The sequence below is a fragment of the Chiloscyllium plagiosum genome, unplaced genomic scaffold (assembly GCF_037043375.1).
Source record: "Chiloscyllium plagiosum isolate Xiang-an unplaced genomic scaffold, Cpla_swu_hap1 HiC_scaffold_44, whole genome shotgun sequence".
Classification (NCBI taxonomy): Eukaryota; Metazoa; Chordata; class Chondrichthyes; order Orectolobiformes; family Hemiscylliidae; genus Chiloscyllium; species Chiloscyllium plagiosum.
The window spans coordinates 12,407,227-12,434,158 of record NW_028270182.1 but is presented as its reverse complement, the minus strand read 5'-3'; the positions used below and the strand labels follow the sequence as shown (position 1 = coordinate 12,434,158).

The 26,932-nt window shown below is 44.7% G+C and overlaps 1 long non-coding RNA gene across 2 annotated transcripts; it reads right to left on the bottom strand.

The window, feature by feature from the left end:
- Nucleotides 1-738: 738 nt before the first annotated feature.
- LOC148136911 (uncharacterized) lies at nt 739-26,495 on the bottom strand. 2 transcript variants are annotated; one of them, XR_015754364.1, is made up of 4 exons: nt 26,390-26,495; nt 14,255-14,347; nt 9,445-9,532; nt 739-6,194 (listed from the first exon to the last, which is right to left on the bottom strand). It is a non-coding gene; the product is annotated as an uncharacterized LOC148136911 (long non-coding RNA). The 2 variants fall into 2 exon arrangements; XR_015754363.1 differs by lacking the exon at nt 739-6,194 and adding an exon at nt 6,201-7,292.
- Between the last annotated feature and the right edge of the window lie 437 nt (nt 26,496-26,932).

The window sequence follows — 26,932 nt, the reverse complement described above, 5'->3', positions numbered from 1 at the left end:
ATTTTGTCGTGAAGTACAGCTGGTCTTTCTTTCCTACGTGGCCTCGTCCGGTTTCCACTGAGGTGAGGATATTTTAGTGAGTGCGTGCCAGGTGCTGTGGGGTTGCGGAGCTTTGGGAATCTTGGACCAATGCTTGTGTTTTTTTTTCTGTGCCGTGGTGTTTGTGGGCATGATTTATTCTTATCCGACTCTGGTGTGAATCTTTTGAGGCCTCTTTTTGACTCCTTGTTTTCCATTTTGTGGATCATTACTGGATGAACTGAGGGGGGTCTCAAATGTGGGTGTTTTTCTCCCATATTAAAATGAGAAGATTTCTGATCAGAGGCTCTTCAAAAAAAACAGAAACGCTAACATTAAGGTTGTACTCCTACTTGGATCAAGGGGGGAGTTTCAATGCAAATTGTGCCATGCTGAGAGTGTTTGATATTTAAATATTTTGGTTTGTTAAAATACTGGTTCACAAAATCCTTTTAAGTAACTGTTTTGTCTTGTTGAATCAAGATCTCAATTCAATGTGTTATGTGGCCTATGTAATAGGGCAGATTTTGTTTTTACATTGAAACTGTTCAGCATTATGTCCTTTTTAAAATGATCAAACTTGTAACCTTAAAACAAATTGATTGAGGACCTTGAGCCCCTGATTTGTTTGAAATTCTACAATGCCTGATTCAAAAAACCATTGTCAGTGGTCATGCTTTAGCCAGATAAGAGTATTGTATTATAAAAAAAAAGCAAAGATATTATAATATATTTTTATTAAGAAAAAGTTTGATTTTTAAATATTACAACAAATACAAAACAATGCATTTCAAAACAGTACAAAAATAGTACAAAACTAAACCCAAATAATAAAAAGAATTCGCCAACTCACCCTCCTATACGAATGTATAAACATATATAGAGAAGTATAATTTTTTTAAAAAACTAAACTAGCTATTTAACTAAATAAATATATACCTAACAACAAACAAATAAATAGTAATAACTCAGCCCTGCCAAACAAAACACTCATACATCCACAGTTCCTCCTCCCTGGATATTGGACTCATGAAACACAATCGTTACGGCTATATAAAAGCCCTTGTTAGTGTGGCAGATCTGTGTCCAGGTATTTCAAAAAGGGTTGCCATGTCTTGTAAAAATTCTCAGTTTTGTGATGTACCATATTTGTGAGAAAATCCAGGAGAATATGCTCCATAACAATCCACCAACCCGACAGGCCTGGGGTTTTTTCGGATATCCAACCTAGCAAGATATTCTTCCTTGCACAGAATGTAAGAATATTGAAAAGTTTTTTTCTTATGCGCGTCTGCAGGAAATACAATGGGTAGGCCCAAATGGAGAGAAATAGGGTCCTTCTCCACCCTACACCTAAAATCCTCTCCATTGCACCCACTACAGCGCTCCAATATGTTTGGATCCTGTCACAAGACCAAAGACAATGGGTAAGAGTGCCTAAGTGGACCCTGTGGAGAATCTTCAACTGTAAAGCATGGGTCCTATTGCAAATTGATATCTTCCTTGTATTCTCCCAAATATCCTCCCATGCCTCTGAAGAAACTTCAACACCCAGCTCTCTTTCCACAACTTGCAGAGTCGATCAGACTCATCTGAGGTGGCACCCCCCAATTGGTGATATAAAGTACTGACAGAGAGTGTACTCTTAGCCCTTAGTACCCCTCTTTCTATGTCAGATTTCTAGGGATCAGTCAAAAGTGTGTTTTTTTTAAAAATAAAATCCCTAACTTGAAAAAAATGAAAGAGGTCTCTATTAGGTAACTCGTACTTCCGTACTAACTGATCGAAGGACATCATTACGTCTCCCTCAAATAAATCACCCCTGCAAGATATACCCCTAGCTGCCCAACGTTTAAATCCTGAATCTATCATACCTGGTCGAAAACCCGGCATACCCAGTAAAGGTGTAAACAAAGATACTTTGCCAATATTACCGTCCCTCTGCCGAATTGCCCTCCATGCTTTAACAGTGTTGATGACTATTGGGTTATGGCAATATTTCCTAACTGTCCTCACCTTGTCCAAAAACAGCAAACTGGTAAGGGGGCATCTTGCCTGGGAGGCTTCGATATCTAGCCATATTGAAAGAGGGTCCTCACAAACCCAATCATTCATGTAGGTCAAAAGCGAGCTTAATTGGTAATTTTTAATGTCCAGAAGGTCTACTCCCCCAATCTGTGAGGCAACTGCAGTTTGGCTAATTTAATGATGGGCCGTTTACGGTGCCAGATAAAGGAGCTGAACCAACCGTTCAGTCTCCTGAGTGTTTGTTTATTGAAAATCAGGGGGAGCATCTGTATAGGGTATAGCAAACGAGGGAGAATATTCATCTTAATAAGCGCTATCCGACCCAACCACGAGACTGGAAGTGCCTCCCATCTTTGGAGATCTTGTTTCATTTTTTCAAATAATTGAGTAAAATTGGCTTTAAACAGCCAATCCAGAACTGGAGTAATGAATATGCCCAAATACACAAAACCCCTCTGTGACCACCTAAATGGGAATCTATAGTCACTCTCAAGAGCCAACTCTTTCATAAGACCACCCATAGGCATAGCCTCTGATTTAGCAAAATTAATCTTGTACACTGAAAAAGCGCCAAACGCATGAATGCATTGTATCAGACAAGGCACTGAGACTGTTGGATTTGTCAAGAAAATTAGAACATCGTCTGCATACAGCGAGATCTTATGCAATTTTGACCCCACTTCTGGAGCTGATATATTGAGATCCCCATGAATGGCCTCTGCCAACGGTTCAATCACCAACGTAAAAAGTAATGGTGAAAGGGGACAGCCCTGCTGGCTGCCCCTAGAAATATTAAAATTGCTTGATCGTAGCCCGTTGGTAATGACTGCCGCGAGAGGTACACTGTAGAGAACCTTTACCCATCTTATGAAAACTTCACCCAGACCAAACCGGTCTAGAGTATAGAAAAAGTACGGCCACTCAACTCGGTCAAATGCCTTCTCTGCACCTAAAGAAATCACCAATCCCTGTATTGACTGATGTTGGCATACTTGAATTACGTTAAGCAGCCTCCTAAAATTATTGGAGGATCTGCGACCCTTTATGAAGCCCGCCTGATCCTCTTTAATAATAGAGGGTAACACAGTCTCCAGCCTTAACGCGAGAACCTTAGAGAGGATCTTAAAGTCACATTTAAAAGCGAGATGGGCCTGTATGAAGCACAGTCTTCCGGATCCTTCCCTTTTTTAAGGATAAGTGAAATATTGGCCTCTCTCAGAGATGATGGTAGACAATCATGACTGTATGAATCATTAAACATATTCAGCATCGGGCCTGACAGTATACTTATAAATTCCTTATAGAATTCACTGGGAAGTCCGTCAGGACCAGGCGCCTTTCCACTCTGAAGCTGCCTCACAGCTTCCTGCACTTCTTGCTCTGATAATGAGGCATTGAGAAAGGACTGTTGTTCGGGAGTCACACCCGGGAGCTTCAGATCTCTAAAAAAGGATTCCATTTTGGCCTGCCCCTCCTCACAGACTGATATAACTTAGAGTATAATCTCTGGAACGCCACATTAATCTTTTTAGAATCACATGTTAGGTTCCCAGACCCTTCCCTAATCGCTGTAACGGTTTGTGAGGCACTTCTCTTTCTGGTAAGGTATGCTAAGTATTTGCCTGGTTTGTCACCATGCTCGTATAACCTTTGCTTTGCAAAAACCAGCTCCTTCTTTGCCGTCTATGTGAGCACGGAATTTAGCGCAGACCGCAATGCCGTAATCCTCTGTAGCTTGACCAACGAGGGTCTGTCAAAATAGGCCTTCTCGGTTGCCTTCAACCGTGCTTCAAAGAGACATTGTTGCTCACCCTTCTGCCGCTTCCTACTGGTGGAATATGAAATAACTAACCCCTGGCATAAGCTTTGGCAGTTTCCCAGAGAACAGGTGAGCTATCAACCGAGCCTATGTTGATGTCTAGGAATACCCAAAATTCCCGAGAGAAATACTCCACAAACTTACTGTACATGAGAATAAAGGGGTCCATTTGCCAGTACCTTGAATCCTCTGCAACATCCTTAATCTTAACCATGAGGTACACTGGAGCATGATCAGAGATGGCAATATTACCAATCATACAGGATGCTACCAGATCCAGGGTTACCGCAGGGGTCAGAAAAAATCAATCCTCGTGTGGCAACTATGTGGATTGGAGAAAAACGTGAAATCCCTGCCTGTAGGGTGGAGACACCTCCAGACGTCCACCAACACTAATTTCCCACACAAACCCAATAAGTGTTTAGTTTGTGCAGAGGGTATCGAGGGACCTTAAGGCAACCTGTCTACTGTGGGGTCCATGAGGCAGTTAAAATCTCCCCCTATAATGATGTGCTGACACTTGAGACTTATCAGTTTAGAAAAAGCATCTACCAAGAATTTAAGAGGATGAGCTGGGGACAATAAACATTTAAAATACCATATTCTGCCCCATTTATCAAGGCTTTAAGAATTACAAACCTCCCGTATGTGTCTTAAACATATTCCAACAATTTAGAGATTTTTCCTAACCAATATAGCCACTCCCCTACTTCTGGTATTAAATGATGAAAAATAAACTCGGTCAAAGCCATTCTGCTGTAATTTCAGATGCTCCTTGTCATCCAAATGTGTCTCCTGTAACAAAGCAATATCCACCTCCTTTCTAAGACTCAAGCGTACCTTCTTCCTCTTAATTGATGAGTGACTTCCCTTGATATTCCAGGTACACCATTTAATCAAATCGTTAGCCATAATCTTCTGCAATTACATTTAAATTCCAGAGAGGAGGAACCCGAACCACAAATTGCTGAGCCTTAGTGTCGCATGGTCCTCCAAATATAAAAACTACATAAACTAAAACCACTATATTTAACAAACACACAAAATTCTTAAAAATAAAAAACAACAAAAACCAGAAAACAAACCAACATATAAAGCGCCAATAGCGCTGAGTAGGGGAACTCACCCCCTGCCCGGAGGGGGCAATTACCCATCCTGAACTGCCCATAAATAGGCATCTAACCATCTCAACCACCTTCACTTCTCCCAGCTACAGCCGCATCGCAAGCACAAGCTAAAAAGAATAAACACCCCATAGAATATCAATATGAATAAAAAAACATTCTTTTAAAACAAAAAAGGGAATAAATACCCCACACATCCTTTGGTATGTCCTAACTTAGAAATTTAAAATGTACATCTTAACCACTGCCAGACATAGTTTGAACCAAATAATTATCAATAGAGGAAAAATAAAGGGGAAAAAACAAAGCTCCAACCGGATTTCCTCCATTTCTTTTACAGAATGATAAACGCATACCCAAGCAACAATATTTATACATACTACAATCGTTTAAATTAGGTTAGTTTGTCCACAAACTCTCTTGCCTTCTCCGATGTGTCAAAGAGATGCATGGATCCATCTAAGATGATCCGAAGCACTGCTGGATATCTCGGAGTACAGAATCCCAAGCTCCTTCAGTCTTCCCTTGACACCATCATACGATTTTCGTTTCTGGATCACTGCTGCTGAAAAGTCCTGAAAAAACATGATCTTAGACCCCTCGTAAATTAGGGCCTTCGGATCCTTTCCTTGGAGTCTGGAAGCCTCCATAACTCTCTCCTTAACCCGGTAATGATGGAACCGCACCAGAAAAGGATGAGGGCGTTGACCCAGACCCGAACTCCATGCTGCGACCCGGTGAGCCCTCTCTATCTTCAATCCTCTCATGCCAGCCTCCAAATCAAGGAATTTTGGAAGCCAATCTTCAACAAATTCCGCAGGCCGCTCACCTTCCTTACCTTCAAGCAGACCGATGAGCTGAATGTTTTTTCTCCTGTCCCAGTTTTAAAGATCATCCACTTGGTCACACAAGTTACGACGTGCGTCTTCAGGGCTTGGATCTCATCCTTGAATGAACTGGCATCAGCTTCCAGCATTGTGACCCTGTGCTCCACCTCATCCGTCCTCTTCTCCAGGTCTCCCAGCTGCTGCTGCATGAGAGAGACTGGAGCCAGCTTCTCTTCAATCTGTTTCCCCAGCATCTTGCAAGATTTCGAGAGCTAGTTCACCAGGTCCTGGAGTGTAATCGGCTCCGAGGCTGCTGCAGGCTGAGCTGCAGACCCGGCCTCAGATGCTCCTCCTCCCTTTTTAGGCATTTCTGGACAGCTGAAAATACAGGTAAGTCAATTTTTAAATGTTTCTTGGGGCTCCACAATCTTTCCAATGCCCCAAGAAATCCTGATGACCTGGGTTGGGCAGGTTAAAGGACTGTCCTGCAACTGCTGCGATGCAAAGCTCTGCAGTGTGATCTTCTCAGATTGCCGCCATCTTAGATTCCCCAGCATTTCCTTTTAATAAAGAGATCAGTGCTGGAGATGATGAGGGGAGAAACTCTCTCCCAGATCCCCCTCCCTCCATGTCCCCGGTTGGGAGACACTGACAGTAAGTACCTGCAGCTCCTTTCCTGGGAATGGGACTCTTGCTGCTTTTTTTAATGCAGTGTGTTCACAAAAAGTTTGAAGTTTTGTTAAGATGTTAGAGAATATTAAAACTTGAAGGTGAGCTGTTTAAGTTCTGTCAATTATTGTTAAGACTGCATTAGCCTTCTTCATATTGCAAATTCAAAGAATGTTGATCTCTACCAAAATTGCCACGTAATTCCGACTGTTTTATTTGGAAAGTTTCATTTGGAGAACATATTTTAATATATTCTGCATTTGTTTCCCATAAACATTTGAGATTTAAATCTGAACTGAAATTGCCTCTTCAATGGCTAGAGCACAGGAAACATTTGGTTGTTTCTTGGCTGTTCCAGAGTTTTGAAATACTTTTCCTGACAGCGTTCATATTAGCTAAGTATTAATCTGTTAAAGGAAAATAATTTTTGAATAACCTGAAATGGGTCCCCCGAGGGTTTGATTTTAGGACCATTGATTGTTGTTTATAATTGACTGAATTGTTCAGATAGTACAGAATAGAAGTTTATGGATTGCATAAAATTTAATAATGTCATAAATAGTGAATAGAGTAACAGACTTCAAGATGACTGAGAATATTGAAATAGGTAGGCACAATTTAGTGTAGTTAAATATGTGACTGTCTTCATACTGATAACCACCTTGGCAAGGAAGGAATGAGAGAGGAAATGCAAGATACTTTCAGCAGTTAACATCGTCTCTGGAGTTTCTCCATTCATAGGTAAAGCACGCCTTCGGACCACCGCCCACCCCTCCACAACCTGACGGAACAGATTCAATCAGCTCCCTAGTGATGAGCATGAAAAAAAAGTGAAGAAGTTAACAACAAAGAGAAGGTTGGTACGATTTTTGTCAGTGCCCTTCCTATGGACATTAAACCACGTGAGCTTTACCTAGTCTTTTGATCATTTAAGGGATATGATGGTTCACTAATCAAGCGAACATCAAAACAGCCAGTTGGCTTTGTTACATTTAACAGGAGAGCTGGAGCAGAAGCAGCAAAGAATACTGCGCTCACCTAGCCTGCTGCTGCACACTCAGATGCGCTGGTATCTTCCATCTTAAGCATCTCCGGAAAAATGGAAGTCTCATCAGTTTTGTTAAGTATTTAACTGCCCTTATCCAAGAAATCAGATTTCTCTGTGGAGTGATGCAGAAGGACAGACTGAATTTTGTTTTCAGGTTAGCTTTATTGAAGGAGATTTTGGATAACTTGACTCTTTTCCATTCCACTTGGAGGGGGTGGAATGGTCACTAAGGACTGCAGATTTAAGAACTTTACTTGTGAACTTTTTTTTCAAATGGGAGGATTCTGCAAATTCTATTTACTGTATGGAATTGTACTTTTTTTTGTTATAATCATGGCATGTTGTATATCAATAACTTGCTTAAATACTGGCAGTAAGATTCTTATGAAAGCTGGTAGTGTCATTTAGGTAGTCATCATGGAATAATAAAAGGAAGGAATGTAATGTTAAAAGATTAAATAGGAATAACTATCTGGACATTCATGTAATATTAAAGGGTTAAACTACACTATGTAAATATGCTAGAAGTGGTTGGGGATGACAGTCAGGCAAGAATGCGAATGACCCCCACCCCAATTTGCTACTACTCCCCTGACTATTATCAAATTAAACTATTGTTCAATCTTTTCCATTCAAAAATGCTTTCTAGTCATCCCCTGAAGCTAGGTATGTTGCATCTACATTGTCTTGGGGAATCACTGAGTCAAGAAATTGCATAACAATTCCCCATGATTAGGGCATTTACATTATCTCTGAGGATGGTCTCATCTTACCATTATACCTGAAGTAACATGTGACTGTGGGTTGTCTTGAGTGGCATGTGACTATGGGGGAGGAGTGGCCAGAGTATTTGTGAGCATGACCAATTGACCTGTATAAAGGAGGTGTGTTTTCTTTGTTCAGTGCCTCTTTTGACTTGACCTCGCACGCCTGCGAGGGAGATTAAAGGGGGTCACCTAGCTTTTACAACTTATTAAACTTTATCTGTTTGCAGAAGTTGGTGTGCGCGAATTATATCTTGTGTGTGAAACCTCAGGAAAAGAACCTAACAACACTGGATCAGTTTAATCAGCCAGGGAACAAATAATCACTAGATGATCAGTAAGGTACAAGAACTCAATTTACTTAATGCCTCTAGACAGACAACAGGATGCTGTTAACAAAGTTGTGACAGCACAATGGAGCAGTTGAACAATTTGCAATTAAGTGACAAATCAAGCTCATATGTTTAAAAACTTCTATGGATCTGGCTTAAAAAAAACCCAACGTAAGTGGCTCCCCAGTTCTTGTTGATTTCTCATAGCACCGCCCTTGGAGTTCTCATTCTCAATACACAGCCATCCAAGACAGACCTGCTTCTGAAATTAAATGATTTATTGCGCAGCACCTCAGCTCCTGGCTCATCTTGCAGACCACAGGGAGTTTATCTATTAATCATCTGGTGTAGGAGCCACAGAAAAGGTTAGAATAAAAAGTGTTTGTAGTTTCATTGATACGTTATTTGTTCAAACCACTGAGGCTATCACAGCGTCATTGTCTATCAATTTAAGGCAGAAAATATATTGGTTCAAAGGACCTTGATGCTGTGGAATTACCTCATAAAGAGTCCCAACGCATGTGGATCTGGACCTTGAAATGACATCTTACTGGTTACAGAGTGAAAGGAAGAAGCTGAGTGCAGCAGCTTTAATTCAGTGTTTAATCTGGGACTACCTGCTGCCGAAAACATCAACCACACCATCGAACTGCATCGATATTCATTATGTTAACAAACCCATAATTTACTCTAAGATAACGAAAGGGAAGGAAAATCGAGGGCATGTTACTTTCTCTATTTCACTGTTTAAAAAAATGTTTCCCGTATCAATCCTTCAAGTCGCAATCATAATTCTTCAGTACAATCGCAAGTACCTCAAGTCTGAGGAAACTCTGACTGTTCGGTTACAGTTGTCACTGTGCTCTTGAGGGTTGCCAGTCTATTCTGAAACATACTCCACACCTGACAGGAAAGAAGGTGAGGTTAACAAACACTTAGAATTCAGAGCTGTGTATTCCGAGCTGACAGCTACAATTTTAAAGAACTATTCAGATTCAACCACATGGCTGTAGGTCTGGTGTCCTATGTAAGCCAGACCAGTTAAGGACAGCAGTTTCCTTTCTTAAAAGGACATCAGTGAACTAGTTGGCTTTTTCCCAACAATGGTTTCATTGTCATCATTATACTCTTGGACCAGAGAGCTGCTCTGACTTTGTTAAAAACACTATAATTCTATATTTCGTAGAATCCCTACAGTGTGGGAGCAGGCCATTTGGCCCACCTATTCCACACTGACCCTCCAAGAGCATCCCACCCAGACCCACCTTGTATCTTATCCCTGCGTTCCCCATGGTCAATCCACCCAATCCACACATCCCTGGATACTATGGGCAATGTACCATGGTCAATCCACCCTAACCTGCACATCTTTGGACTGCGGGAGGAAACCCATGCAGACAAGAGGAGAACGTGCAAACTCCAATCAGACCATCGTCCAAGGTTGGAATCAAACCCAGGTCCCTGGTGCTGTGAGGCAGCAGTGCTAACCACTGAACCACCATGACACCCCCTGGTTGTATTGTTTCAGGATGGTGCAATACTGGATGTTGTTATTCAAATGTTCGAGCCTCTACATAAAAGTTATCACAAGGCTTTTTCTGATGCATTCCTGAATAAAGTATTAAGCTATTCGGTTTCAGAAAGCAAATGGCAAATTTGATCCAAGTTGAGAATGCTCACCTCAACACTGCAGCTGCCCTCTGAAATTTACTGCTGCATGGTGTTTAGGAGAATCTCACGTGAATGCCTTGTAGTTCAAAAGCAAGTTACTTGTGAAATTCTCTAACTTTTGTCAGCATACCACTTTTCATGACACATAGGAACAAGCAGGAATAGGCAGTCCTTTGAACACATTCCGCCATTTAACATGATCTAGAGTCATAGTCACAGAGATGTACAGCATGGAAACAGACCCTTTGATCCAACTTCGTCCATGGCTGATCTTATGAACTCCACTCTCCAGCCAGTCTCCCCATTGCTCTTTATCCCGCTTTTCATCAGAAACATATCTATTCCTTTCTTGAATCTGTTGACTGATTCTGCTTCCATTGCACTCTGAGGCTAAGACCTCCACAAATTCACAACCCTCTGAGAGAAACAGTTTCTCCTCCTCTCATTCTATATCTATGCCCTTTTGTTCAAGACTGACCCACAATGGGGAAACATCTGTTCAACATCCACCTTATTATTTTATATACCTCAATCAGATTCTCCTTCATTCTTCTGAACTCCAGGAAGTACAAGCCCAAGCTATTCAGCCTGTCCTTGTATGACAGCTTTTTCATCCCTGGAATTGACCTGGTGAACGTTTTCTGAATTGCCTCCAGTGCTGCCACCTCCTTCCTCAAATAAGGAGACCTAAACTGGACACCATATTCCAGATGTGGTCTCACCAACACCCTATAAAATTGTCTCAACACTTCTTCACTTTTATAATCCAGTCCTTTTGCAATAAATGACAGGATTGTATTTGTCTTTCTTATTATATGCTGCAACTGCATACCCACTTTCTGCAACTCATGCACAAAGATGCCCAGATCTCTCTGCACTGACACACTTTGAATCTGTTTCCCATTCAAATAATAATTTGGTCTTTTTATTTTTCTGGGCAAAATGCGACAACCTCACACTTATCTGGGGGTGGCACCATGGCTCAGTGGTTAGCACTGCTGCCTCACAGCGCCAGGGACACAGGTTCGATTCCAGCCTCAAGCGACTGTCTGTATGGAGATTGCACATTCTCGCAGTGTCTGTGTGGGTTTCCTTTGGGTGCTCCGGTTTCCTCCCACAGTCCAAAGACGTGCAAGTCAGGTGAATTGGCCATGCTAAATTCCCCATAATGTTAGGTGCATTAGTTAGGGGTAAATGGAGAGGAATGGGTCTGGGTGGATTACTCTTCAGAGGGTCGATGTAGACTTGTTGGGCCGAATGGCCTGTTTCCATACTGCAGGGAATCTAATCTAATCAATTTAACTCCGTCTGTCAAATTCTGGCCCAAACTCCTGGCCTATCAATATTTATTTGTAAACTCTTTATCAGTGTCTGCTTTCCCATCTATTTCACTATCATCCGTGAACTTTGCTACGTTACACTCTGTCCCTGCTTGCAGATCATTTATAAAGATTGGAAATAGATCAGATCCAAGAACTAAACCCTGCAGCACCCCACGAGTTACAGTTCGCCATCAGAGAAGGACCCATTTATCCCGACCGTCTGCTTTCTATTGGTCAGCCAATCCTCTATCCAAGTCAATACTCTACCTGTCACTCCCTGGGATGAAACCTTCTGGAAATCTAGATGCGCAACATCCACTGGATCCCTTTATCTACCTTCCTGGTTATGTCCTCAAAGAACTCCAGCAATTTTGTCAAGCAAGACTTGTCCTTCATGAAATCGTGCAGATATTGGTGAATTGAGCTTTGTTTTTCCAAGTGTTCAGTTATGTCCTCCTTTGTGATTTGGAGGAGCTGGTGTTGGACTGGGTGAATCAAGTTAAAAATCACACAACACCAGGTGATCGTCCAACAGGTTTGTAACAAAGAGGATTGATGAGAGCAAAGTGGTGGACGTTACCTATATGGACCTCAGTAAGGCGTTCGATAAGGTTCCCCTTGGGAAAACTGATTAGCAAGGTTAGATCTCATGGAATACAGGGAGAACTAGCCATTTGGATACAGAACTGGCTCAAAGGTAGAAAACACAGGGTAGTGGTGGAGGGTTGTTTTTCAGACTGGAGGCCTATGACCAGTGGAGTGCCACAAGGATCGGTGCTGGGTCCACTACTTTTTGTCATTTATATAAATGATTTGGATATGAATATAGGAGGTACAGTTAGTAAATTTGCAGATTACACCAAAATTGGAGGTGTAGTGGACAGCAAAGAAGGTTACCTCAGATTACAATGGGATCTTGATCAGATGGGAAAATGGGCTGAGGAGTGACAGATGGAGTTTAATTTAGATAAATGTGAGATGCCGCATTTTGGGAAAGCAAATCTTAACAGGACTTATACACTTATAGTAAGGTCTGAGGGAGCGTTGCTGAACAAAGAGACCTCAAAGTGCAGATTCATAGCTCCTTGAAAGTGGAGTTACAGATAGATTGGATAGTGAAGACAACATTTGGTATGCTTTCCTTTATTGGTCACAGCACTGATTACAGGAGTTGGGAGGTCATGTGCAACTGTACAGGATTTTGGTTAGGCTAGTTTTGGAATATTGCGTGCAATTCTGGTCTCCTTTCTATCGGAAGGATGTTGTGAAACTTGAAAGGGTTCAGAAAAGATTTACAAGTTAAAGGATTTGAGCTACAGGGATGAGAATGCGTATAGGGTATGAGCAGATAGGGAAAGAGTTAAGTTTTGAGTTTTGTGAAACAAGAGGTTCAGCTAAGCATGACTCAGATCAGATAAGAATTTACAGTTAATATTGGAATGCTGGGAGGCAAGAGTAATGGGTTAATAAGGTGGAAAAGCATTCATTATGTAGAGCCATTTAACAATATTGGAAGCATTCAGTATGAAAGGTCAGTTTAACAAGTATTCATTATGTGAAGCTAGTTAACGTTAAGAACATTCATTGTGTAACAGCAAATGGCTTAATCTTTACTATTGACACTTGCTGATTGTAATTGTCACCCAATCAATATGTATGTTGCCTTATCTGGATGCTCCTCACTGTAAAGTGACTATATAACTCATTAAGAATCTATTGTTCCAAAGAGAAGACCAAGAACTCATGTACCTGTGCACATGGCTGATCGTTCTCTCTCTCCCTCCAGGGCCTGAAATAAAGATCGAGGAGGTAAAACTATACTGTGTCTCTGAGCATTTTGCTTCGACTGAGGGAGGGAAACGGGACGACAATAGGGAGAGGCTGAATAGGCTGGGGCTGTTTTCTCTGGAGCGTCCAAGACTGAGAGTTGAGCTCATAGAGGTTTATAAAATCATGAGGGGCATGGATAGGATAAATAAATAAGATCTTTTTCCTGTGATGGGGGAGTCCAGAACTAGAGGGCATAGATTTAGGGTGAGAGGGGCAAGATATAAAAGGGAGCTAAGGGGCAACTTTTTCATGCAGAAGGTGGTATGTGTATGGATTGACCAGCCAGAGGAAGTGGTGGAGGCTGGTACAGTTGCAACATTTAAAAAGCATCTGGATGGGTATACGAATAGGAAATGGGATATGGGCTGGGTGCTGACAAATGGGACTAGATTAGGTTGGGATATCTGGTCAGCATGGACGAGTTGGACCGAATGGTTTGTTTCTGTGCTATACGTTTCTATGACTCGCTTTTGAAGCACTGCTTCTTCATCAGGTGGTTGTGAAGCAGGACTATAACACAGAATTTATAGCAAAAGATTACAGTGTCATCTTACAGTACAATGTCCATTTCAGCTGCATCACACTGTAATCTTTTGCTATAAATTGTGTGTTATGATCCTGCTTCACAACCACCTGATGAAAAAGCAGTGCTGCGAAAGCTAGTGCCTCCAAATAAACCTATTGGACTATAACTTGATGTTGTTTGATTTTTTAACATTCTCCTCCTTTATGATTGACTAAAAAGATCAAAGCATGACGCACTTGAATGAATCTACAACAGAAAGCATCTCAAATCACTGACCTTGGCCATCTTTTCAATTTCCCCAGTCTTCTCAGCCCAGTAGGAGAGGTTCTTGTTCAGCTCACCCATTAGTATTACAGCTTCCTCCAGCTCCTGCAAAAGGACAGGGAACATGGCAAATTCACCTAAAGATAAAACCATATCCTGTCCCTGTCACAAGTTAGTGCTCTAAGACATTAAGTCCATATCTCTTGGAATCCTGTCTAGAACAGTGTCCCATAGTCAGTTAAGGATCAAATTTGGTGCCCCTCTCTCTTTGTTCCGGGTTTATTTCTCCCGCTCAGCATTTATCCCGGGTTTACTTCTCCCTCTGGGTATCTATCCCAGGTGTATTTCTCCCTCTGGGTATCTTCGCCGAGTGTATTTCTGCCTCTGGATATCTATCCGGGGTTTACTTCAGCCTCACAGCATTTACCAATGGTTTATTTCAGCCTCACAGCATTTACCACTAGTTTATTTCAGCCTCACAGCATTTATCATGGATCGATTTCTGCCTTTGGGTATTTATCATGGATTTATTTCTGCCTCTGGGCATTTATCCCGGGTGCATTTCTGCCTCTGGGTATTTATCCCAGGTGTATTTTTCCCTCTCAGTATTTATCCCAGGTTTATTTCTCCCTCTGGGTATTTATCCCGGATGTATTTCTCCCTCTTGGTAATTATCCCGGGTTTATTTCTCCCTCTAGGTATCTATCCCGGGTGTATTTCTCCTTCTCGGTATCTATACTGGATGTTTTTCTCCCTCTTGGCATTTATCCCTTGTTTATTTCACCCTCGCTGTAATTATCCTGGGGTTATTTCTACCTCATTCTATTTAAGCCGAGTTTATTTCCCCCTCTCTGTATTTATCCCGGGCTTATTTCTCCTCCTCGGTATTTATCCCAGGTGTATTTCTCCCTCTAGGTATTTATCCCAGGTGTATTTCTCCCTCTCGGTATTTATCCTGGGTTTATTTCCCCCTCTCGGTATTTATCCCACGTTTACTTCTCCCTCTCTGTATTTATCCCGGGTTTATTTCACCCTCTCGGTATTTATCCCGGGTGTATTTCTCCCTCCCTGTATTTATCCCCGGTGTATTTCTCCCTCTTGGGATCTATCCCGGGTTTATTTCTCCCTCTCGGTATTTATCCCGGGTGTATTTCTTCCTCTTGATATTCACCCCGGGTTTATTTCTTCCTCTCGGTATTTATCCTGGGTTTAAATCCCCCGCTAGGTATTTATCCCGGGTGTATTTCTCCCTCTCTGGGTATTTATCCCAGGTGTATTTCTCCCTCTCGGTATCTATCCCGGGTTTATTTCTCCCTCTCAGAATTTATCCCGGGTGTATTTCTCCCTCTCGGTATCTATCCCGGGTTTATTTCTCCCTCTCGGTATTTATCCCGGGTGTATTTCTCCCCCTCGGTATTTATCCCGGGTGTATTTCTCCCTCTCGGTATTTATCCCAGGTGTATGTCTCCCCCTCAATATTTATCCCGGGTTTATTGCCTGTCTCGGTATTTATCCCGGGTTTATTTCTCCCTCTCTGTATTTATCCCAGGTGTATTTCTCCCCGTCGGTATTTATCCCGGGTGTATTTCTTCCTCTCGGTATTTATCCCGGGCTTATTTCCCCTCTCGGTATTTATCCCGGGTGTATTTCTCCCTCTCTGCATTTATCCTGGGTGTATTTCTCCCTCTCTGTATTTATCCCGGGTGTATTTCTCCCCGTCGGTATTTATCCCGGGTGTATTTCTTCCTCTCGGTATTTATCCCGGGCTTATTTCCCCTCCCTGTATTTATCCCGGGTGTATTTCTCCCTCCCTGAATTTATCCCGGGTGTATTTCTCCCTCCCTGTATTTATCCCGGGTGTATTTCTCCCTCCCTGTATTTATCCTGGGTTTATTTCTCCCTCCCTGTATTTATCCCGGGTGTATTTCTCCCTCCCTGTATTTATCCCGGGTTTATTTCTCCCTCACCGTATTTATCCCCGGTGTATTTCTCCCACTGGGTATTTATTACGGGTGTATTTCTCTCTCTCGGGATCTATCCCGGGTTTATTTCTCCCTCTCGGTATTTATCCCGGGCGTAATATCTTCCTCTAGGTATTTATCCCGGGTTTATTTCTTCCTCTAGGTATTTATCCCGGGTTTATTTCTTCCTCTTGGTATTTATCCTGGGTTTATTTCCCCCTCTCAGTATATATCCCGGGTGTATTTCTTCCTCTTGGTATTTATCCTGGGTTTATTTCCCCCTCTCAGTATATATCCCGGGTGTATTTCTTTCTCTTGGTATTTATCCCGGGTGTATTCCTCCCCCTCGGTATTTATCCCGGTGTATTTCTCCCCCTCGGTATTTATCCTGGGTGTATTTCTCCCCCTCGGTATTTATCCCGGTTGTATTTCTCCCTCTCGGTATTTATCCCAGGTGTATTTCTCCCACTGGGTATTTATCCCGGGTGTATTCCTCCCCCTTGGTATTTATCCCGGGTGTATTTCTCCCCCTCGGTATTTATCCCGGTTGTATTTCTCCCTCTCGGTATTTATCCCGGGTGTATTTCTCCCCCTCGGTATTTATCCCGTGTTTATTTCCCCTTTCGGTATTTATCCTGGGTTTATTTCTCCCCCTCGGTATTTATCCCGGTTGTATTTCTCCCTCTCGGTATTTATCCCGGGTGTATTTCTCCCCCTCGGTATTTATCCCGTGTTTATTTCCCCTTTCGGTATTTATCCCGGGGTGTATTTCTCCCCCTCGGTATTTATCCCGGGTTTATTTCCCCTCTGGGTATTTATCATGGGTGTATTTCTCCCTCTCTGTATTTATCCCGGGTTTATTTCACCCTCTCGGTATTTATCTCAGGTGTATTTCCCCCTCCCTGTATTTATCCCGGGTGTATTTCTCTCTCTGGGTATTTATCCTGGGTTTATTCCCCCTCTCGGTAATTATCCCGGGTTTATTTCCCACTCTCGGTATTTATCCTGGGTTTATTTCCCCTCTTGGTATTTATCCCGGGTTTATTCCCCCCTCTCGGTATTTATCCAGGGCGTATTTCTCCCCCTCGGTATTTAGATCGGTTTATTTGCCCTCTCGATATTTATCCCGGGTTTTATTCTCCCTCTCGGTATTTATCTTGGGTGTATTTCACCCTCTCGGTATTTATCCCAGGTGTATTTCTCCTCCTCGGTATTTAGATGGGTTTATTTCCCCTCTCGGTATTTATCCCGGGCGTATTTCTCCCTCTCAGGTATTTATCCCGGGTGTATTTCTCCCTCTCTGTAATTTTCCTGGGTTTATTTCCCCTCTCGATATTTAACCCGGGTGTATTTCCCCCTCCCTGTATTTATCCCGGGTGTATTTCCCCCTCCCTGTATTTATCCCGGGTGTATTTCCCCCTCCCTGTATTTCTCCCGGCTGTATTTATCCCGGGTGTATTTCCCCCTCCCTGTATTTATCCCGGGTGTATTTCCCCCACCCTGTATTTATCCCGGGTGTATTTCTCCCTCCCTGTATTTATCATGGGTGTATTTCCCCCTCTCGGTATTTATCCCGGGTTTATTTCCCACTCTCGGTATTTATCCTGGGTTTATTTCCCCTCTTGGTATTTATCTCGGGTTTATTCCCCCCTCTCGGTATTTATCCAGGGCGTATTTCTCCCCCTCGGTATTTAGATCGGTTTATTTGCCCTCTCGATATTTATCCCGGGTTTTATTCTCCCTCTCGGTATTTATCTTGGGTGTATTTCACCCTCTCGGTATTTATCCCAGGTGTATTTCTCCTCCTCGGTATTTAGATGGGTTTATTTCCCCTCTCGGTATTTATCCCAGGCGTATTTCTCCCTCTCAGGTATTTATCCCGGGTGTATTTCTCCCTCTCTGTAATTTTCCTGGGTTTATTTCCCCTCTCGATATTTAACCCGGGTGTATTTCCCCCTCCCTGTATTTATCCCGGGCGTATTTCCCCCTCCCTGTATTTCTCCCGGCTGTATTTCTCCCTCCCTGTATTTATCCCGGGTGTATTTCCCCCTCCCTGTATTTATTCCGGGTGTATTTCCCCCTCCCTGTATTTATCCCGGGTGTATTTCTCCCTCCCTGTATTTATCACGGGTGTATTTCCCCCTCCCTGTATTTATCCCGGGTGTATTTCCCCCTCCCTGTATTTATCCCGGGCGTATTTCCCCCTCCCTGTATTTATCCCGGCTGTATTTCCCCCACCCTGTATTTATCCCGGGTGTATTTCCCCCTCCCTGTATTTATCCCGGGTGTATTTCCCCCTCCCTGTATTTCTCCCGGCTGTATTTCCCCCTCCCTGTATTTATCCCGGGTGTATTTCCCCCTCCCTGTATTTATCCCGGGTGTATTTCCCCCACCCTGTATTTATCCCGGGTTTATTTCTCCCTCCCTGTATTTATCCCGGGTGTATTTCCCCCACCCTGTATTTATCCCGGGTGTATTTCTCCCTCCCTGTATTTATCCCGGGTGTATTTCTCCCTCCCTGTATTTATCCCGGGTGTATTTCTCCCACCCTGTATTTATCCCGGGCGTATTTCCCCCTCTCGGTATTTATCCCGGGTGTATTTCTCCCTCCCTGTATTTATCCTGGGTTTATTTCACCTCTTGGTATTTATCCCGAGTGTTTTTCTTCCTTTTGGTATTTTTCCTGGGTTTATTTCACCTCTCGGTATTTATCCCGGGTTTTTCTCTTCCTCTTGCGATTTATCCCGGGTTTATTACCCTCTCTCGGTATTTATCCCGGGTGTATTTCTCCCTCTCGGTATTCATCCTCGGTTTATTCCCCCTCGGTATTTATCCCGGGTTTATTTCCCCTCTCGATATTTATCCCAGGTGTATTTCTCCCTCTCGGTATTCATCCTCGGTTTATTCCCCCTCTTGGTATTTATCCTGGGTTTATTCTCCCCTCGGTATTTGTCCCGGGTTTATTTCCCACTCTCGGTATTTATCCAGGGCGTATTTTTCCCCCGCGGTATTTAGATGGGTTTATTTCCACTCTCGATATTTATCCTGGATTTAATTCCCCTACTCGGTATTTATCCCGGTTTTATTTCCCACTCTCGGTATTTATCCAGGGCGTGTTTCTCCCACTCGGTATTTAGATAGGTATATTTCCCCCTTCGATATTTATCCGGGGTTTAATTCCCACTCTCGGTATTTATCCCGGATTTATTTCCCCTGTTGGTATTTATCCCGGGTTTATTTCCCCCTCACGGTATTTATCCAGGGCGTATTACTCCCCCTCGGTATTTAGATGGGTTTATTTCCCCTCTCGATATTTATCCTGGGTTTAAGTCCGCCTCTCGGTATTTATCCCGGGCATATTTCTCCCTCTCGGTATTTATCCCGGGTGTATTTCTCCTCCTTGGTATTTAGATGGGTTTAATTCCCCCTTCTCGGTATTTATCCCGAGTTTATTTCCCCCTCTCGGTATATATCCCGGGCGTATTTCTCCCTCTCGGTATTTATCCCGGGTGTATTTCTCCTCCTTGGTATTTAGATGGGTTTAATTCCCCCTTCTCGGTATTTATCCCGAGTTTATTTCCCCCTCTCGGTATATATCCCGGGTGTATTTCTCCCTCTCTGTAATTTTCCTGGGTTTATTTCCCCTCTCAATACTTATCCCGGGTGTATTACCCCCTCCCTGTATTTATCCCGGGTGTATTTACCCCTCCCTGTATTTATCCCGGGTGTATTTCCCCCTCAATGTATTTATCCGGGTGTATTTCCCCCTCCCTGTATTTATCCCGGGTGTATTTCCCCCTCCCTGTATTTATCCCGGGTGACTTTTCCCCACCCTGTATTTATCCCGGGTGTACTTCCACCTCGGGTATTTATCACGGGGGTATTTCCCCCTCCCTGTATTTATCCCGGGTGTATTTCTCCCACCCTGTATTTATCCCGGGTGTATTTCCCTCTCGGGTATTTATCCCGGGTGTATTTCCCCTCCCTGTATTTATCCCGGGTGTATTTCTCCCACCCTGTATTTATCCCGGGTGTATTTCTCCCTCCCTGTATTTATCCCGGGTGTATTTCTCCCTCCCTGTATTTATCCCGGGTGTATTTCCCCCTCCCTGTATTTATCCCGGGTGTATTTCCACCTCCCTGTATTTATCCCGGGTGTATTTCCATCTCCCTGTATTTTTCCCGGGTGTACTTCCATCTCGGGTATTTATCCCGGGTGTATTTCCACCTCCCTGTATTTATCCCGGGTGTATTTCCCCCTCCCAGTATTTATCCCGGGTGTACTTCCACCTCGGGTATTTATCCCGGGTTTATTTCTCCCGCCCTGTATTTATCCCGGGTGTATTTCCCTCTCGGGTTTTTATCCCGGGTGTATTTCCCCCTCCCTGTATTTATCCCGGGTGTATTTCCCCCTCCCTGTATTTATCGCGGGTGTATTTCCCCCTCCCTGTATTTATCCCAGGTGTATTTCCCCCTCCCTGTATTTATCCCGGCTGTATTTCTCCCGGGTGTATTTCCCCCTCCCTGTATTTCTCCCGGCTGTATTTCTCCCTCCCTGTATTTATCCCGGGTGTATTTCTCCCACCCTGTATTTATCCCGGGTGTATTTCCCCTCCCTGTATTTATCCCGGGTGTATTTCCCCCTCCCTGTATTTATCCCGGGTGTATTTCTCCCTCCCTGTATTTATCCCGGGTGTATTTCTCCCTCCCTGTATTTATCCCAGGTGTATTTCCCCCTCCCTGTATTTATCCCGGCTGTATTTCTCCCGGGTGTATTTCCCCCTCCCTGTATTTCTCCCGGCTGTATTTCTCCCTCCCTGTATTTATCCCGGGTGTATTTCTCCCACCCTGTATTTATCCCGGGTGTATTTCCCCCTCCCTGTATTTATCACGGGTGTATTTCCCCTCCCTGTATTTGTCCCGGGTGTATTTCCCCCTCCCTGTATTTATCCCGGGTGTATTTCCCCTCCCTGTATTTATCCCGGGTGAATTTCTCCCTCCCTGTATTTATCCCGGTTGTATTTCCCCCACCCTGTATTTATCCCGGCTGTATTTCCCCCTCCCTGTATTTATCCCGGCTGTATTTCCCCCTCCCTGTATTTATCCCGGATGTATTTCCCCCTCCCTGTATTTCTCCCGGCTGTATTTCTCCCTCCCTGTATTTATCCCGGGTGTATTTCTCCCACCCTGTATTTATCCCGGGTGTATTTCCCCCTCCCTGTATTTATCCCGGCTGTATTTCCCCCTCCCTGTATTTATCCCGGGTGTATTTCCCCCACCCTGTATTTATCCCGGGTGTATTTCTCCCTCCCTGTATTTATCCCGGGCGTATTTCTCCCACCCTGTATTTATCCCGGGCGTATTTCTCCCACCCTGTATTTATCCCGGGTGTATTTTCCCCTCCCTGTATTTATCCCGGGTGTATTTCCCACTCCCTGTACTTATCCCGGGTGCATTTCTCCCTCCCTGTATTTATCCCGGGTGTATTTCTCCCTCCCTGTATTTATCCCGGGTGTATTTCTCCCTCCCTGTATTTATCCCGGGTGTATTTTCCCCTCCCTGTTTTTATCCCGGGTGTATTTCCCCTCCCTGTATTTATCCCGGGTGTATTTCCCCTCCCTGTATTTATCCCGGGTGTATTTTCACCTCCCTGTATTTATCCCGGGAGTATTTCCCCCACCCTGTATTTATCCCGGGTGTATTTCCACCTCCCTGTATTTATCCCGGGTGTATTTCCCCCACCCTGTATTTATCCCGGGTGTATTTCCACCTCCCTGTATTTATCCCGGGTGTATTTCTCCCTATCTGTATTTATCCCGGGTGTATTTCCACCTCCCTGTATTTATCCCGGGTGTATTTCCCCCTCCCTGTATTTATCCCGGGTGTATTTCCACCTCCCTGTATTTATCCCGGGTGTATTTCTCCCTCTCTGTATTTATCCCGGGTGTATTTCCCCCTCCCTGTATTTATCCCGGGAGTATTTCCCCTCCCTGTATTTATCCCGGGTGTATTCCCCCCACCCTGTATTTATCCCGGGTGTATTTCCTCCTCCCTGTATTTATCCCGGGTGTATATCCCCCTCCCTGTATTTATCCCGGGTGTATTTCCACCTCCCTGTATTTATCCCGGGTGTATTTCTCCCACCCTGTATTTATCCCGGGTGTATTTCCCTCTCGGGTATTTATCCCGGGTGTATTTCCCCTCCCTGTATTTATCCCGGGTGTATTTCTCCCACCCTGTATTTATCCCGGGTGTATTTCACCCTCCCTGTATTTATCCCGGGTGTATTTCTCCCTCCCTGTATTTATCCCGGGTGTATTTCTCCCTCCCTGTATTTATCCCGGGTGTATTTCCCCCTCCCTGTATTTATCCCGGGTGTATTTCCACCTCCCTGTATTTATCCCGGGTGTATTTCCATCTCCCTGTATTTATCCCGGGTGTACTTCCATCTCGGGTATTTATCCCGGGTGTATTTCCACCTCCCTGTATTTATCCCGGGTGTATTTCCCCCTCCCAGTATTTATCCCGGGTGTACTTCCACCTCGGGTATTTATCCCGGGTTTATTTCTCCCGCCCTGTATTTATCCCGGGTGTATTTCCCTCACGGGTTTTTATCCCGGGTGTATTTTCCCCTCCCTGTATTTATCCCGGGTGTATTTCCCCCTCCCTGTATTTATCCCGGGTGTATTTCCCCCACCCTGTATTTATCGCGGGTGTATTTCCCCCTCCCTGTATTTATCCCAGGTGTATTTCCCCTTCCCTGTATTTATCCCGGCTGTATTTCTCCCGGGTGTATTTCCCCCTCCCTGTATTTATCCCGGCTGTATTTCTCCCTCCCTGTATTTATCCCGGGTGTATTTCCCCCACCCTGTATTTATCCCGGGTGTATTTCCCCTCCCTGTATTTATCCCGGGTGTATTTCCCCCTCCCTGTATTTATCCCGGGTGTATTTCTCCCTCCCTGTATTTATCACGGGTGTATTTCCCCCTCCCTGTATTTATCACGGGTGTATTTCCCCTCCCTGTATTTGTCCCGGGTGTATTTCCCCCTCCCTGTATTTATCCCGGGTGTATTTCTCCCTCCCTGTATTTATCCCGGGTGTATTTCTCCCTCCCTGTATTTATCCCGGGTGTATTTCCCCTCCCTGTATTTATCCCGGGTGTATTTCTCCCTCCCTGTATTTATCCCGGGTGTATTTCCCCCACCCTGTATTTATCCCGGCTGTATTTCCCCCTCCCTGTATTTATCCCGGCTGTATTTCCCCCTCCCTGTATTTATCCCGGATGTATTTCCCCCTCCCTGTATTTCTCCCGGCTGTATTTCTCCCTCCCTGTATTTATCCCGGGTGTATTTCTCCCACCCTGTATTTATCCCGGGTGTATTTCTCCCACCCTGTATTTATCCCGGGTGTATTTCCCCCTCCCTGTATTTATCCCGGCTGTATTTCCCCCTCCCTGTATTTATCCCGGGTGTATTTCCCCCACCCTGTATTTATCCCGGGTGTATTTCTCCCTCCCTGTATTTATCCCGGGCGTATTTCTCCCACCCTGTATTTATCCCGGGTGTATTTTCCCCTCCCTGTATTTATCCCGGGTGTATTTCCCACTCCCTGTACTTATCCCGGGTGCATTTCCCCCTCCCTGTATTTATCCCGGGTGTATTTCCCCCTCCCTGTATTTATCCCGGGTGTATTTCTCCCTCCCTGTATTTATCCCAGGTGTATTTCTCCCTCCCTGTATTTATCCCGGGTGTATTTTCCCCTCCCTGTATTTATCCCGGGTGTATTTCCCCTCCCTGTATTTATCCCGGGTGTATTTCCCCTCCCTGTATTTATCCCGGGTGTATTTTCACCTCCCTGTATTTATCCCGGGTGTATTTCCCCCACCCTGTATTTATCCCGGGTGTATTTCTCCCACCCTGTATTTATCCCGGGTGTATTTCCCCCTCCCTGTATTTATCACGGGTGTATTTCCCCTCCCTGTATTTGTCCCGGGTGTATTTCCCCCTCCCTGTATTTATCCCGGGTGTATTTCCCCTCCCTGTATTTATCCCGGGTGTATTTCTCCCTCCCTGTATTTATCCCGGCTGTATTTCCCCCTCCCTGTATTTATCCCGGCTGTATTTCCCCCTCCCTGTATTTATCCCGGATGTATTTCCCCCTCCCTGTATTTCTCCCGGCTGTATTTCTCCCTCCCTGTATTTATCCCGGGTGTATTTCTCCCACCCTGTATTTATCCCGGGTGTATTTCTCCCACCCTGTATTTATCCCGGGTGTATTTCCCCCTCCCTGTATTTATCCCGGCTGTATTTCCCCCTCCCTGTATTTATCCCGGGTGTATTTCCCCCACCCTGTATTTATCCCGGGTGTATTTCTCCCTCCCTGTATTTATCCCGGGCGTATTTCTCCCACCCTGTATTTATCCCGGGTGTATTTTCCCCTCCCTGTATTTATCCCGGGTGTATTTCCCACTCCCTGTACTTATCCCGGGTGCATTTCCCCCTCCCTGTATTTATCCCGGGTGTATTTCCCCCTCCCTGTATTTATCCCGGGTGTATTTCTCCCTCCCTGTATTTATCCCGGGTGTATTTCTCCCTCCCTGTATTTATCCCGGGTGTATTTTCCCCTCCCTGTATTTATCCCGGGTGTATTTCCCCTCCCTGTATTTATCCCGGGTGTATTTCCCCTCCCTGTATTTATCCCGGGTGTATTTTCACCTCCCTGTATTTATCCCGGGTGTATTTCCCCCACCCTGTATTTATCCCGGGTGTATTTCCACCTCCCTGTATTTATCCCGGGTGTATTTCTCCCTCTCTGTATTTATCCCGGGTGTATTTCCACCTCCCTGTATTTATCCCGGGTGTATTTCCCCCTCCCTGTATTTATCCCGGGTGTATTTCCACCTCCCTGTATTTATCCCGGGTGTATTTCTCCCTCTCTGTATTTATCCCGGGTGTATTTCCCCCTCCCTGTATTTATCCCGGGAGTATTTCCCCTCCCTGTATTTATCCCGGGTGTATTCCCCCCACCCTGTATTTATCCCGGGTGTATTTCCTCCTCCCTGTATTTATCCCGGGTGTATATCCCCCTCCCTGTATTTATCCCGGGTGTATTTCCTCCTCCCTGTATTTATCCCGGGTGTATATCCCCCACCCTGTATTTATCCCGGGTGTATTTCCCCCTCCCTCTTTTTATCCCGGGTGTATTTCCACCTCCCTGTATTTATCCCGGGTGTATTTCCTCCTCCCTGTATTTATCCCGGGTGTATATCCCCCTCCCTGTATTTATCCCGGGTGTATTTCCTCCTCCCTGTATTTATCCCGGGTGTATTTTTCCCTCCCTGTATTTATCCCGGGTGTATTTTTCCCTCCCTGTATTTATCCCGGGTGTATTTTTCCCTCCCTGTATTTATCCCGGGTGTATTCCCCCCTCCCTGTATTTATCCCGGGTGTATTTTTCCCTCCCTGTATTTATCCCGGGTGTATTTCCCCCTCCCTGTATTTATCCCGGGTGTATTCCCCCCACCCTGTATTTATCCCGGGTGTATTTCCCCCTCCCTGTATTTATCCCGGGTGTATTTCCCCCTCCCTGTATTTATCCCGGGTGTATTTCCCCCTCCCTGTATTTATCCCGGGTGTATTTCCCCTCCCTGTATTTATCCCGGGTGTATTTCTCCCTCCCTGTATTTATCCCGGGTGTATTTCTCCCTCCCTGTATTTATCCCGGGTGTATTTCCCCTCCCTGTATTTCTCCCGGGTGTATTTCCCCCTCCCTGTATTTATCCCGGGTGTATTTCCCCCTCCCTGTATTTATCCCGGGTGTATTTCCCCTCCCTGTATTTATCCCGGGTGTATTTCTCCCTCCCTGTATTTATCCCGGGTGTATTTCCCCCTCCCTGTATTTCTCCCTGGTGTATTTCTCCCTCCCTGTATTTATCCCGGGTGTATTTCTCCCTCCCTGTATTTATCCCGGGTGTATTTCCACCTCCCTGTATTTATCCCGGGTGTATTTCCCCCTCCCTGTATTTCTCCCTGGTGTATTTCTCCCTCCCTGTATTTATCCCGGGTTTATTTCGGTCTCTCCCGTGTGACATTATGAGACTTCTGTCCCTGTGATTTTCCTCAGCCCTCGGTCTCCGCTGGCCTATTTTCCCTCAGTACCCCGCTCTCCCTCTCTCCAGGAGGTTACCTGGTTGATGTTTCTTTGAAAAGTCCGTTTCGTTTCCTCGAACTCGACGGCGGAAAACTCCTCTCCGCCGCTTCGCGCCATTTTGCGCCGAGCCCGAGTGCGCACGCGCAGCGCACGCCCCCCCCCCCCCCCCATTTGCCCAATGCCGGCCACTGCGCGCGCGCACAAACGAAACGCCCACCCCGCCGCCGACCGACTGCGCACGCGGGTACTCCCACGGCCTGGGCCAACTGCGCCTGCGCGATGATGCTGATTTGTACCTGGACGTGCTGCCACCCAGTCAAGCTCACATTTAATTACCAGTGTTTTAAAGGCAAAGTCCACAGCTTTCCCCCCCCCCCACCCCAATAGTCACCTTTAAAGATGCACCTTCAATGTTTCAGGAATCAATGTGTTCTGACCCAATGTTTCTCTGTCTTACCTACACAGTTTATTTGCTCCCCACCACATTGCTGTGTGTTGATGGGCTTTGGAATGGGGTTGCTGTGTATGTCATGTTTTGTACTGGTTATCACTCTGTTCAGAGATGGTATTACACACCTC